This window comes from Toxorhynchites rutilus, chromosome 1 (assembly GCF_029784135.1).
Source record: "Toxorhynchites rutilus septentrionalis strain SRP chromosome 1, ASM2978413v1, whole genome shotgun sequence".
NCBI lineage: Eukaryota > Metazoa > Arthropoda > Insecta > Diptera > Culicidae > Toxorhynchites > Toxorhynchites rutilus.
Window position 1 is genome coordinate 59029875 of NC_073744.1, and position 12301 is coordinate 59042175.

Consider the following 12301-nt stretch of genomic DNA (forward strand, 5'->3'; position numbering starts at 1 on the left):
GAACGCGGAAAAGTGGTGAATATAGACGTCAAAATATTTCCCCGTTCATGTTCACGCTCGAATGTTCCAAGGCATTCTGAAAATTATTTCATCGTGAACTGCTATTGATTTTGTGCTTTGATAGTGAGTTATGGGTGCTTTTTGTGACGATATTGTTATCCTAGAAATGGAGAATGAATTGGAAGAAATCGTCCAAACGGAAAACAAGTCCGTATATGAAGTTTCTCCATCGAAGTACGATAAAAATATTATGCTGGAGGAACAAAAGAAGGAAGTTGCTAGACAAGTCAAAAAGTATTCCTGCCTGTGGGATAAAAAGATAAATTGTACAGGACATATCGCAAAAACGATAAATATATCAAGTAAGTTTTCTTATAATAACATCAAATATTTGCTTTCTGCTGACATTGAAATTTTAAATTTTCAGTTACTGATGCTAAAAATGTCTGGAAAAAAAGCTAAAGATACGCATCGTTACCTCCTACAGAAAGCTAAAAATTCATCGAGAACTAAAAGTGGTGATGCGGCCCCAGAACGACGAACAAACTAGAGGAATCACAAGAAATAGGAGTGAAGCAATGGCGTTTTTGGAAGAAAACGTTGCTTCTACTTTACGCCAGACTGTGGGCCTGATTCTCGAATACACTTCACGGTGGAAACGAAATAAACGGCACGCCATTGAACTACGTTTTACGAGTTAGTGAAGTGTCGAAGATAATGATGAGTTTTCAGGCAGAATGAGCACTTTTCAAATGAAAAATCATTAATGAAAATTAACTTCTTCGTATCAAACTGGTATTCAATGTGAGTGGAAAAGTTTGTTTTCTTCATGTGATATAATAATCTCATACAAAAATTTAATCTGAAGATAATTTTATATTATAATGATAAATTTAGTGGGAAACTAATCTCGCATCCAGATGTGGACACCGTACCGTTGTCATCGCGAATGCGTTTCATACCGTTTCCACCGTGAAGTGTATTCGTAGTGTATTCGAGAATCAGGCCCTGTGTCATTGAGAGGTGACGATCTTATAGTTCCACGTCCGAGCTCATCTGCAGTATTGGATCTGCACAATAATGACGGTGCGTCTACCACCAGCGATTACTCATACATCACAAAAAAAGGAAACGTGATCGTGACGATCCATCGATGGAAGCCGCTCTTTTAGTTAGCCGATCCATTAGTTCGTTCATCGAAAAACGCCGTGAAACAACCCAGGAATTGAAGCAAACTTTTTGAACAACTTGACGAAGATCACGGATTTGAATGTTCAATTCATTTCAATGACGTATAATTCTATATTGAGAAAGCGTGAGAAAGAAATAAATGGAGAATGCATATGAAAAAATTATTAAATAAAACTAATTGCGTTTATATGTCTTTTTTTTTGTTTATATGTTATTTTCTTTATTTTTATTCAAATTTGAATAAAACGACAATTTTCACATGGATGCCGTTTGCCAAGAAATGCTGCCAGCAGAAGAATTCACGTAATTTTTCAACACATTGCCTATCTCCTCTGCTCTGTTTGAACTTCGTCCTCCGGTTATTTGCAATGGTGTCATATCGTGTCCCGTTGTTCGCCATCCTCCTTCCATTTAATTGCCATTTGCATCATAGTAGTCAGCAAATCCTGCTGGACAGTATCTCTTGTTGTCAATAAGCAAATTATGGAGAACGCAGCAGGTTAAAATAATCTTTGATGCTCGCTGAGGCTCCAACCTAAGTGGATGACTTAAACACAGCCATTTCCGAGTCAGTATTCCGAACGCATTCTCGACACAACGGCGAGCTCAGCTCAACCTATAGTTGAAATTTTTTTCTTCCGGTGTGAGTGACTTCCCTTTTGATGGCACATAAGGCTTCATTATTCGGGACTGAAGCGGAAACGCATCATCTTCAATGGAGAATAAAGGTAGTTTGTGTCCATTGATTGTGGTTTCTTCAGGTAATGGCAATTGATCATTGCGTATCTTTTTCCCAATGGGATCTGCAGCGAATACTCCACTATCTCCTTCACTTCCAAATGCTCCTACGTTGACGTACAAAAATTTGTGTTTTGTATCACTTATAGTCATCATAATAATGGAAAAAAAAATTGTAGTTGTAAAACAAGCTTCCAGAGATGGTTGGGCATACTATTGGAACATGTTTACCATCGATTGCTCCAACACAATTTGGAAAGTTCCATCGATAGTTGAATTCATTTGCAACATCCAACCAATTTTGTTTTGTGAATGGCATAAACTCGCTTCGAACACCGAACTGAATCGCCGGATGTGTTGATAAGAGAAGAACTCGAGGAAGGAATTGTCCGATTTAGGGCTGTCTTCATTCTGTCATATTTTCTATATAAAACATTTATTCCATGTAACATGTTATTTGCAAGTGGTTGAAAAATCTTGAACGAGAATTGTGTCTGAAAATAATCTGATGTTATAATGATGAGTTTTGTTAGAAATACCGGACGGACTCGATTATCCGGAGAATTGATTTTTTTTCACTCCGGATAATCGAATCCTCCGGATAATCGAGTCAAAACATTTTTTTTTTCTTTATTTGTTTTTTTTTGCATGTATTTTTGGTTTTTTGAAAATAAAAGAGGATTTTAATTTTTGATTCATCCCCTTAAAGTCAGAAAACATCTTTCTCACATGAAAAAAATTAATTTATCCATATTCTCTCAGGAGGTGATAGACGATCATATTTGATGAAAAAAATCCTCCTACGCATATGTTCGAATTTCAACAATGACAGAGTTACAGAACTTTTTTTGTTGTTTCGGACTCTGTTGCTTCATACTGGCTCTACATTAAAAAGTACGCTACGGAAGACGATTCTGATGCTATCATTTGAAAGATGAGAAAATTTAGTACAGGATGTAGTAGTGGAACAACTAAATTAGTGAATTTTAATAACATTTTGGAAGTGAAACACTTATAACACATAATTTTTAATGTGTTATCATTAATTTTATCCTAAAAATTTATGATAAACTAGATTGTTTCTATCAATTAAAATGAAGTTCTTTAGCCGCTTCACAATTTGTTCTTTGACGCACAACTTCTATCTTTCTCAATTTGGCTGCAATATCTATATAAACAATTCCCGGTGAAAATTCAAGCAAAATCTTCAAAAATCACGATTGCTACCCCACTGTACATGTAATAGCCACTTAAACTTCATCTTCACATTGAAAGGTTACATTTCTTCATGAAATAAGTCATATTTCAAATATTGAAAAAAAAAAAGTTTTCCAAACTGTATATAATCGAGTTCAAAATTTGTGGTGGCGACCTTTTCGAATTTATGTTGTTCATAGTGTAATGTATTCTCCAAATCAAGCCATTCAGTAATTATTTTTTTTTGCGGCGGCCAAATTGAATTTTCCAATATCATGGAATACGCAGTTTTATAATGACAGTAGAATTAAATGTATGCTCCAAATTTCAGATCAATCATTCAACAGGAACGGGATCAATTTTCTATTAATGTGGGATAACACTACAAACATTCAAACATACATAGAAACAGGTCAAGCTGAATGAAACTATTCAAAAAGTAATTAGTTGTTTGGGGACTACGGCCGTCTTGAAATTTGATTTTTCATTATCTGCTATATTCTACTAGTCGAGAACTTTATTTTGATACATTTTTGGGCATTTTTCATGAATAACTGTGTTCTACAAGTCGAGCCTTTTTATTTGATACCCATATTGATGCGGTTCTGAAAAAATAAGTGATCCGCCATTTTGTAGTGGCCGCCATATTAGATTTGCATTTTTCATAAATAACTGTATTCTACAAGTCAAGCTCTTTCATTTTATACCCATATTGATGGGGTTATGAAGAAAATATATATGGCGCCATTTTGTGGTGGTGGCAATTTTTCATAAATATCTGTGTTCTACTAGTCAAGCCCTTTCATTAAATACCCATATTGATGGGGTTCCGCCATTTTGTACTGGCCGCCATCTTAGATTTGCATTTTTCATAAATAACTGTATTCTACTAGTAAAGCCCTTTCTTTTGATACCCATATTAGCTATTCAATATAGAATTGTTATACAAATTATTCAAAATTTCCGGAAATCAAAAAAAAAAAAACTCCGGATAATCGAGTCTCCGGATAATCGAGTCCGACCTGTACTAGGAATTTTATAGTAAAAGGTAAATTCAACGGGGTCGAAGAGAAGATCAATCAATGAACAGTTCTGCGATTGGACCCACGAACTTGCTCATAGTAAGAAAAGGTAAATGTTTGAACGTATTGATAACAAAAAAACAAATTTTGGGCGGGACGAAGTTTGCTGGGTCAGCTAGTGAACGATAAAAACAAAAAAAAAACTAGAACCTCTCACTTATGTTGCAGTTATGTTATGTTACCACCGTTCATGTTCTGAGGTGGGAATGTGAACGATGTGGTTTTACTGACCAACTGCTTTATCTGATTAATCAGTCCAACTCAATTTTTAAATTATTATTTGGTTGAATACAAATAGTGGCTCGAAAATACTGAAAGTGTATTGATAATTTCAATATAAATTAAGTATAATTACATAATTATTAATTATGTTTATCTATGGCTGTGTTGTAGCACACGTTTCGGAAACGAGTCCACTCACTTTAAACAAAACCTGTGAAGCGAACTAACATAAAACTAAAACCTAACAAATGAAAAGCCGTTGCCGCTAGTAACGCTACGGGTCGAAATAAAGGCTACGCGGAATTTTTGCACAATGTGCACTGAAAAGTACAACTTTTATGTTTCCACCCCGACGAATTCCCTTATTTTAATGCGCTGCGCCTTTTGTTTCCACAGTAAGCACTTTCTAAAAGCAGCGCCAACGAAATATGAAATCCGAATCATCGTAGCGAAAACATATTATAATTCAACTTGCTCAACGGCATGATTTGCCCGGCGCAGTCGTTAGCTCCCGCATCCTCGAGGATCCTCTATTATTATCCGGCGTTGTTCCAGATGAAATTAAAATAGTTTTCCCCCTATTATTTTCTCGCTACGCTGCAGAAAATGCTAATATAATCTTGCTGCTATGTTCTCATTACGCTAGAATGAGCAAATTGCTACGAAAGGCAATATTGTGAGCAAAATGGGCACTTCTTGCAACCAATCGGCACACTGTATTTCTCAGAACGGAAAAAAACAAGAAATTTAATGTGTGTGCTGAAATGCAAAGTATTTCAGAACAAATAGTAGTTGATCCAAGAGACTATTGCTGACATAGCACCAGTGAGTAATCGAAAATTAGAGTTTAGCCATAGTGAAACTGATAAAATACAATATTCACTGTTTGAATACCCTCCCAATGCTACCCTGAGAGGGTTCCTTATTCGTCGCCGGATTACGCTGAAACCGAAGTCGGTAGGAAAACTGAATACTTTTGCCATGGCAACAGAACCACCCAATTTTCCCCGTTCTTTGGCGCGTGGCAGCAAAAAATGAGACACAAGTGCAAGTCTACTTAATCATGGTTAAAGTACAAGGATGAGTTTGCAGATCCCTCTTTGGGATTTAAAGGTTCAGCAGGGCCGTATCAACTATCCCCGTTGCTATCCCCTACTGCCTGACTCTGAAATCTGCTAGGCGATAGGATTTGGAATTTGAACAGACAACCAGGGGGATGCTCTCTTTCCTATATCAGTAGAAATACCGAGCTAAGCCGTGTGTGTATATGTGTGTATTTGTGTGGTTCCGATGCCAAGAGTCTAGGGTTGTGGGTTGAGATTTATCTTCTGGCATCAGAAGCAGATCTTCCGCTTTTTCTGCTACTTCTACTTTGAAATGTGAGCTCGGGTCACGGCTCGGAATGAACCACCAACCCCTAAGGCCCCGCTTTCCGAGAACTACCTTTGGAAAACGAAGGGGCGGAAATAAATTATGTTTAAAACTCTAATGCGCAAAAAACGTAGAAGCAGCTCACTCGTATGCACAGTGGTGGGTGGTAAAAGAAGTTTTATAATTAAAAAAAAATGTGGGTGGAGAAATCTGCTTGAAGGTGCATTTTTAATGAAAAGAGATGGTAGACTAGAGAGAATCACTACTTCCATAAGGGGTGGGGTGGGTAGTTTGAAGAACACTCAGCAATCTCACCGAGGGCGATTCAGTGAAGATGGAATGGAATTTTCCGTAGAAACGAACCATTTATCTTGTTTCAAGGGTGGAGTGGGTGGAAACGTATGAAACGGAAACATGTCCATCGAGAATGAAATTCATACTGCGAAGTTACCAATTTTGAACTAAAGTTTTATTTCATTACCTTACATCTTTTTTAAATTAAAAAGTTTTTAAATTAACTCTTTGCGATCGTTTGTCTGCTCTCAAACACCACAGCAGGGAACAGGACGGATATCCCCTGAAAGTCATAAAATACCTTTCTCATACAAAAAATCCGAATTCTATCAGGGGGTGATAGAGGATCATATTTGAAAAAAAAATTTCAACAATGTTATTAACCTTTTGACGTAGGACTACGTCTTTGACTCTACGAAAAATCCACTCTACGAAAAATGTAACGTTTATTAAGAGTTTTCAAATGCATATTACGCAGAATCGTTTTTTCGATGTATGTTATAATATATACCATAAGACGGTAAATTTATCTTATTTTTTTCGGCTGAGGCATCAACAGTGGAAATAATATAACTAGTGACCAATTTAACGAATAAAAGATGTACGTTTCGCGAGCGCATGCGAAGGTAAATTATGTATTATGCATTCTTTCTTTCAACTTTCCATGAATGTTGTATGCAACACAAAATTGTGTTCAATTATTCGTTCTATCAATAAAATTAGCAAGACCTTTTTCGACATGTTGAAGCAATCAGATGCAAGATTTCATGCGTCACTCAAGTTTAATACAAGATTTCATCAAAGCAACGAGGAAAGTATCACACATACAGTGATCGTACGTTAATTGGGCCGGAAAATCAATACAATTATCGAATTTTACTCGCTTGAAAAAATATATATGGCGCCATCTTGTGGTGGCGGCCATCTTGGATTTACATTTTTCATAAATAACTGTGTTCTACTAGTCAATCCCTTTCATTTGATATACATATTGATGGGGTTCTGAGAAAATATGAAATTTTGTAGCGGTCGCCATCTTTAATTTACATTTTCCATAAATAATTGTGTTCTACTGGTCAAGCCTATTCATTCGATACCCATATTGATGGGGTTTTGGGAAAACCCATATTGATGGGATTTTGAGAAAATATGTATATAACCCGCCATTTTGTAGCGGCCGCCTTCTTGGATTTTCAAGATCATGGAATACGCAGTTTTTTTAATGACACCAGAGATAAAGATCTGTACCAAATTTCAGATCAAACGGTCAACAAGAAGGGCATTAAAATTCTATTAATGTGGTACAGCGCTACAGACAAAGTTACAAAGTTACAAAGTCACAAACATACAAACGGGTCAACCTAGATAAAACCATTAAATAAAGAAGTGCAAATCATAATTATATTACGTTTACCGAGAGAAAATTCGTTTTTCAATACTATATAATAAATCAATACTCTGCATAATCGAGTCTGACCTATATATAGTTTTTCATGTTGAATCGTTTGTAGATTCTATTTTTCACATTGCTTTTCTTAAAGGGCTACGATTTCACCAAGTATTGAAAAATCATAAGTTTTCTAAAATTCATATCTACATTTTCGTGAGTTCGAAACGACACCACGATACGTCAAGGTTCGTTAAATTAGAATGGGTTTCCAATTAAAAAAATATACAAAAAATATCGATTGGGGAGGGGGTGTTTTAAGGTATAAAAGTTTCAAAGATTAATTTCAATGTTTCAGTAATAATTTTTAACAGTGTATTTTAAATATTATTTTTTCCTTAATAGCTAATTAAATTTCCAACAACTTTGGAAACATTATATTTTAACCAAACATCTTGATTTTGAGTTACGATTTTTTGAAAGAATGAACAATGATCGTGAATATACCTTTTTAATAAATCAGTCGTAATTTAAATTGGTCATATTATAATGAAAATTGTGATTTTACGTACAGGAAAACCTGTTTTTGTGCGGTTGCTTTTTGTGCGATTTCTCATTTGTGTGACTGTTTAGATGCGATAGAATTATTTGTGCGATTAGTTTGAGTGATTCAAGACCCGATGTCATAATAAATTCGTACAAACGAGGAATCACGCGAAAAAGGACCTCACAAAAACAGGTTTGCCTGTTGTTTCCATCATAGGTACCAAGTTTCAAAAAAATCGGAGAGCGTCGGGTCAGCAACCGAAAGATTTGGCATGGAATCGCTCGTAGGACAATTATGTTAAATTTATTTGAAAGATAATAAAATGATATACAGGATACAGTTGTGAAACTTCCAAATTAGTTGATATTTGAAATAATATTTTAGTGAAAGTGAAAAACTTAAAAGTTAGTGGTTTTAAATATGTATCCAAAATTACATAATAAACATGAATATTGTTATCACCATATAATAACCGATTAAAGCTCTCTAACCGCTCTACAATTCATTATTTGACACCCAACTTTTATCCTTTTGTAGTTTCGCTGTAATATCATTTTAAACAATTTCTAGTGAATCTTCAACAAGAATTTACCGAAATCACGATTTTTACTCCACTGTACTCATAAGAGCCATTGAGCTTTCACTTTAACGTTGAAAAAATTAATTTTCGCTTGGAATAAGTCATTTGAAAAACAAAAACAGGAAGTGGGCTATATCTATGGTATAACCGCAAGGGTGACGTAGGACTATCGTTGATTTAGAGATCATTTGTTCGAAGTTGAATCTAAATCCATTCTGAATGAATGAATAAATGAATATTTGGGGGACTTCGAAAACGAGAGCGTTACGTTGGAGGCACAAGGTTTTATGAATCCAATATAGGATACGAAAAACCTTGTTCTGAAGAATAATCTTCAGAAGCTAACCTGCTAACTGTACTTGATTGACAAATCACAAACCCAAATGTATTATATGGATATTTTATGGATAGAAAACATTAAAATAAACTCTATCGCTTGAATGTAATTTTCAATTCCAAGGGGAACTGGCAGATTATTTTCCAGCAACGATTAGATATTTCCACATTTTCCTCGATACTGGAAGCCCACCAGTGGTTAATACTAACTCGATAACCACCTGTTAATAGTACTTGATTGAAAAATATTTGGTCACAGTGTTACACGGATAGAAAACGTTCAAATAAACTCTTTCACATGAATGTATTTTTGAATTCCCAGAGGAACTGGCAGATTATTTTCCAGCAATGATTAGATCTTTCCGGAACTTTCTCGATGCTGAATGGCATCCAAACGGAAAGAATTCTGCGCGTGTATGTGTCGATCCTTCACCGTCCACCTCCTCCAGCACGTTAGGCAACGATGTTGTCTTGTCGATGTCCTCACGAAAAATGAATGTGTCTCAAAAAAGGAAGGTCTTGTATTATAGAGACTTTAAACTTTTGCAGTTCATTCGTCTCTAGCCTTGAGAAAGGCCCATTGAAAACTCTACTCTACTCCAGCGCTACCACCTCCACCCTCTTGCCTTGAGATAGGCACTCGATCCCTCGCCGTCCAGCCCGTCCAGCAACGATGTTGTCCAGTCGGTGTCCACACAAAGAATGCCTGAAAATGAATGTGTCTCACCACCAGAATATCGCTTAAGTATGCTTTTTGTGTGTGATTGAATCGAGAGAAGGTGTGGTGTACGATGGCAATTTGGAAGGCAAACTAAAACATGAACTCTCTGAGCTCGGATCTTTCGGCGACTGAGCAATAATCGATTGCGGGCGCATACAATATTGATACGGAAATATCCTACTGATGAGGAAGAATAATCTTCTGAAGCTATCTTGTTAATTGCAATTGATTGAAAAATCATGAAACCAAATGTATTTGGTCACGGTGTTACATGGATAGAAAACATTCAAATAAACTCTTTCACATGAATGTATTTTTAAATTCCCAGAGGAACTGGCAGATTATTTTCCAGAAAAGATTAGATCTTTCCGGAACTTTCTCAATGCTGAATGGCATCCAAACGGAAAGAATTCCGCGCGTGTATGTGTGTGTAGCGATGTCTTCTCGGGGAACCGTTTGTGGCATCACTCTCCTCCTGATGGATTCCCTTCTGGCCTAGGGTGCACAAACAGGCTCTTGGTGACACCGTTCATCCGCGCTTTCATGATAAACGAAGAGCTTCACCACAACAGCGACAACATGCTCCAATCGCTGTTCAATTAGAACTGAGTGGATTTCCGAGCGGCGCTCGCTTATATACCGATTGGTGATTTCAATAGCCTATTTTGAAAGCAAATTTAAGACTATTGAAACAAGTTTTTGGATCAAAAAGTAACAAGTATAGAACGCGTAGACATTTTATCTTTCGAATGAAGTGTTTATCATACCATTTCGTTCAGTTGTTTAGGAGCTATTAACGCTCAAAATCTCGGTCTCCGGCGTAACGCTTTCGTTTCCGAAACTTTGATTTTACACCCCGGTATAGAAATGAAAGACGTAGTCCTACGTCATAAAAAATTGTATATAATCGAATCATATATACAACCATTCCATGCCAAACCCATATAGTGGTTATCAGATTTTGGTTAAAATTGATAGTTTTGTTACTGACAGCAAAGTATTAGACCCTTTTTTTCATTTTTTTCACTAGGGTACCCATTTCTATTTTAAGGTGGTTCAGAAAATCAACTTTTTTTTCCTTTTTTTTCAAAAATTACTTTTTTCAAAAATCCATAATCTATGAACTACTGAGCCGATTCGTATGATCGACATATCAAATTAACGCCAATTAGCTAGTCTTTTCTTAAAAAATATTGCATCCGTAAAAAGCTAGGATTTTGTTTTCGTAATTATTGATTGTATTTGTTTTTCATACTTTACGTGGTCTCGGGACCAAGGGCGCTATATTTTTTTTCTTTTCATATCCAAAACTCAGAGATGTGTTTTTTTCCGTTTAGAGTTATGATTTTTCAAAATTAACCAATGGTCTTAAAAATTATGTTCCCCCTTTTTTCCAAAATAGACTTTTTTTCGAAAATTCATAACTATTGAACTACTTAACCGATTTAGATGATCGACATATTCAATTGAATTCAATGAGATAGTTTTCTTTGAAAAAATATCACAATTGTGAAAAAAAATTGATTCTAGTCGCACAGATCTAGTCTAGTCGCATAGGAATTTTGAACGAAGACTGAATACAAATAAAGTTTGAAAAATCAAAACTTAGAAACGAAAAAATTTTATTTGGATAAAAATTTTTTTTGGATAGTTATGTAAAAATAATCTCGGCTTCCAGTAGAAAATATAAAAAATATATAGCGCCGCTGGTCCCGAGACAATATAAACTATAAAAAGCAAAAACAATAAATAGTTACGAAAATAAAATCCATTTTTTCCGCAAGTGTTATATTCTTTCAAAGAAACAGATTTTCCAATTTGATATATTGATCGTCTGACTCGGTTCAGTGTACTCATAAGAGCCATTGAGCTTTCACTTTAACGTTGAAAAAATTAATTTTCGCTTGGAATAAGTCATATTTGAAAAACAAAAACAAAATTGTATATAATCGAATCATATATACAACCATTCCATGCCAAACCCATATAGTGGTTATCAGATATCTGGTGGTTATCAGATCGTCTGACTCGGTTCAGTGGTTCAAAAGTTATGAGTTTTTGAAAAAGTCATTTTTAGAAAAAATGAGGAAAAAGTTATTGCTCAGATCACCGGATAACTTCGGAAAACCAAAATTAAAAAAGAAAAAGAACAAAATAATTTTTGGTATTGTTATGTAAAAAATCCTTAGCTGTGAAGAAAAAAAATATAAAAAATATGGTACCGCGACCATGTTAACTATAAAAAACAAATACAATCAATAATTACGAAAACAAAAAGTTTTTTTTTAATTGTTATAAGACAGCTGGTAGACTTTGATTTGATATGTCATCTGAATTGGTCAAGTAGTTAAAAAATATGAATTTTTATTTATTAATTTATTAGTAACTCATAATTATTTTCTTTAATAATGGAGAAGTAGGAGGGGTGTCGAATCACCATAAAAACATTTCTTACCCCCTAAAATATCCATATGTCAAATTTGGTTCCATTTTCTTGCTTAGTTCTTGAGTTATAGAGAAATTTATGTTTTATTTGTATGTCTTATCGTATAGTACTACATTCATTTTCTAATGACTTTTTTGATACAGTCAACTTTGGTAGACCGCAGCCTAACATTTGAATAATTAGTCGCCC

At 35.1% G+C, this 12301-nt stretch overlaps 1 pseudogene; it reads right to left on the reverse strand.

The window, feature by feature from the left end:
* Nucleotides 1–1602: 1602 nt before the first annotated feature.
* Nucleotides 1603–2248, reverse strand: LOC129781542 (uncharacterized; annotated as a pseudogene).
* Nucleotides 2249–12301: the final 10053 nt, after the last annotated feature.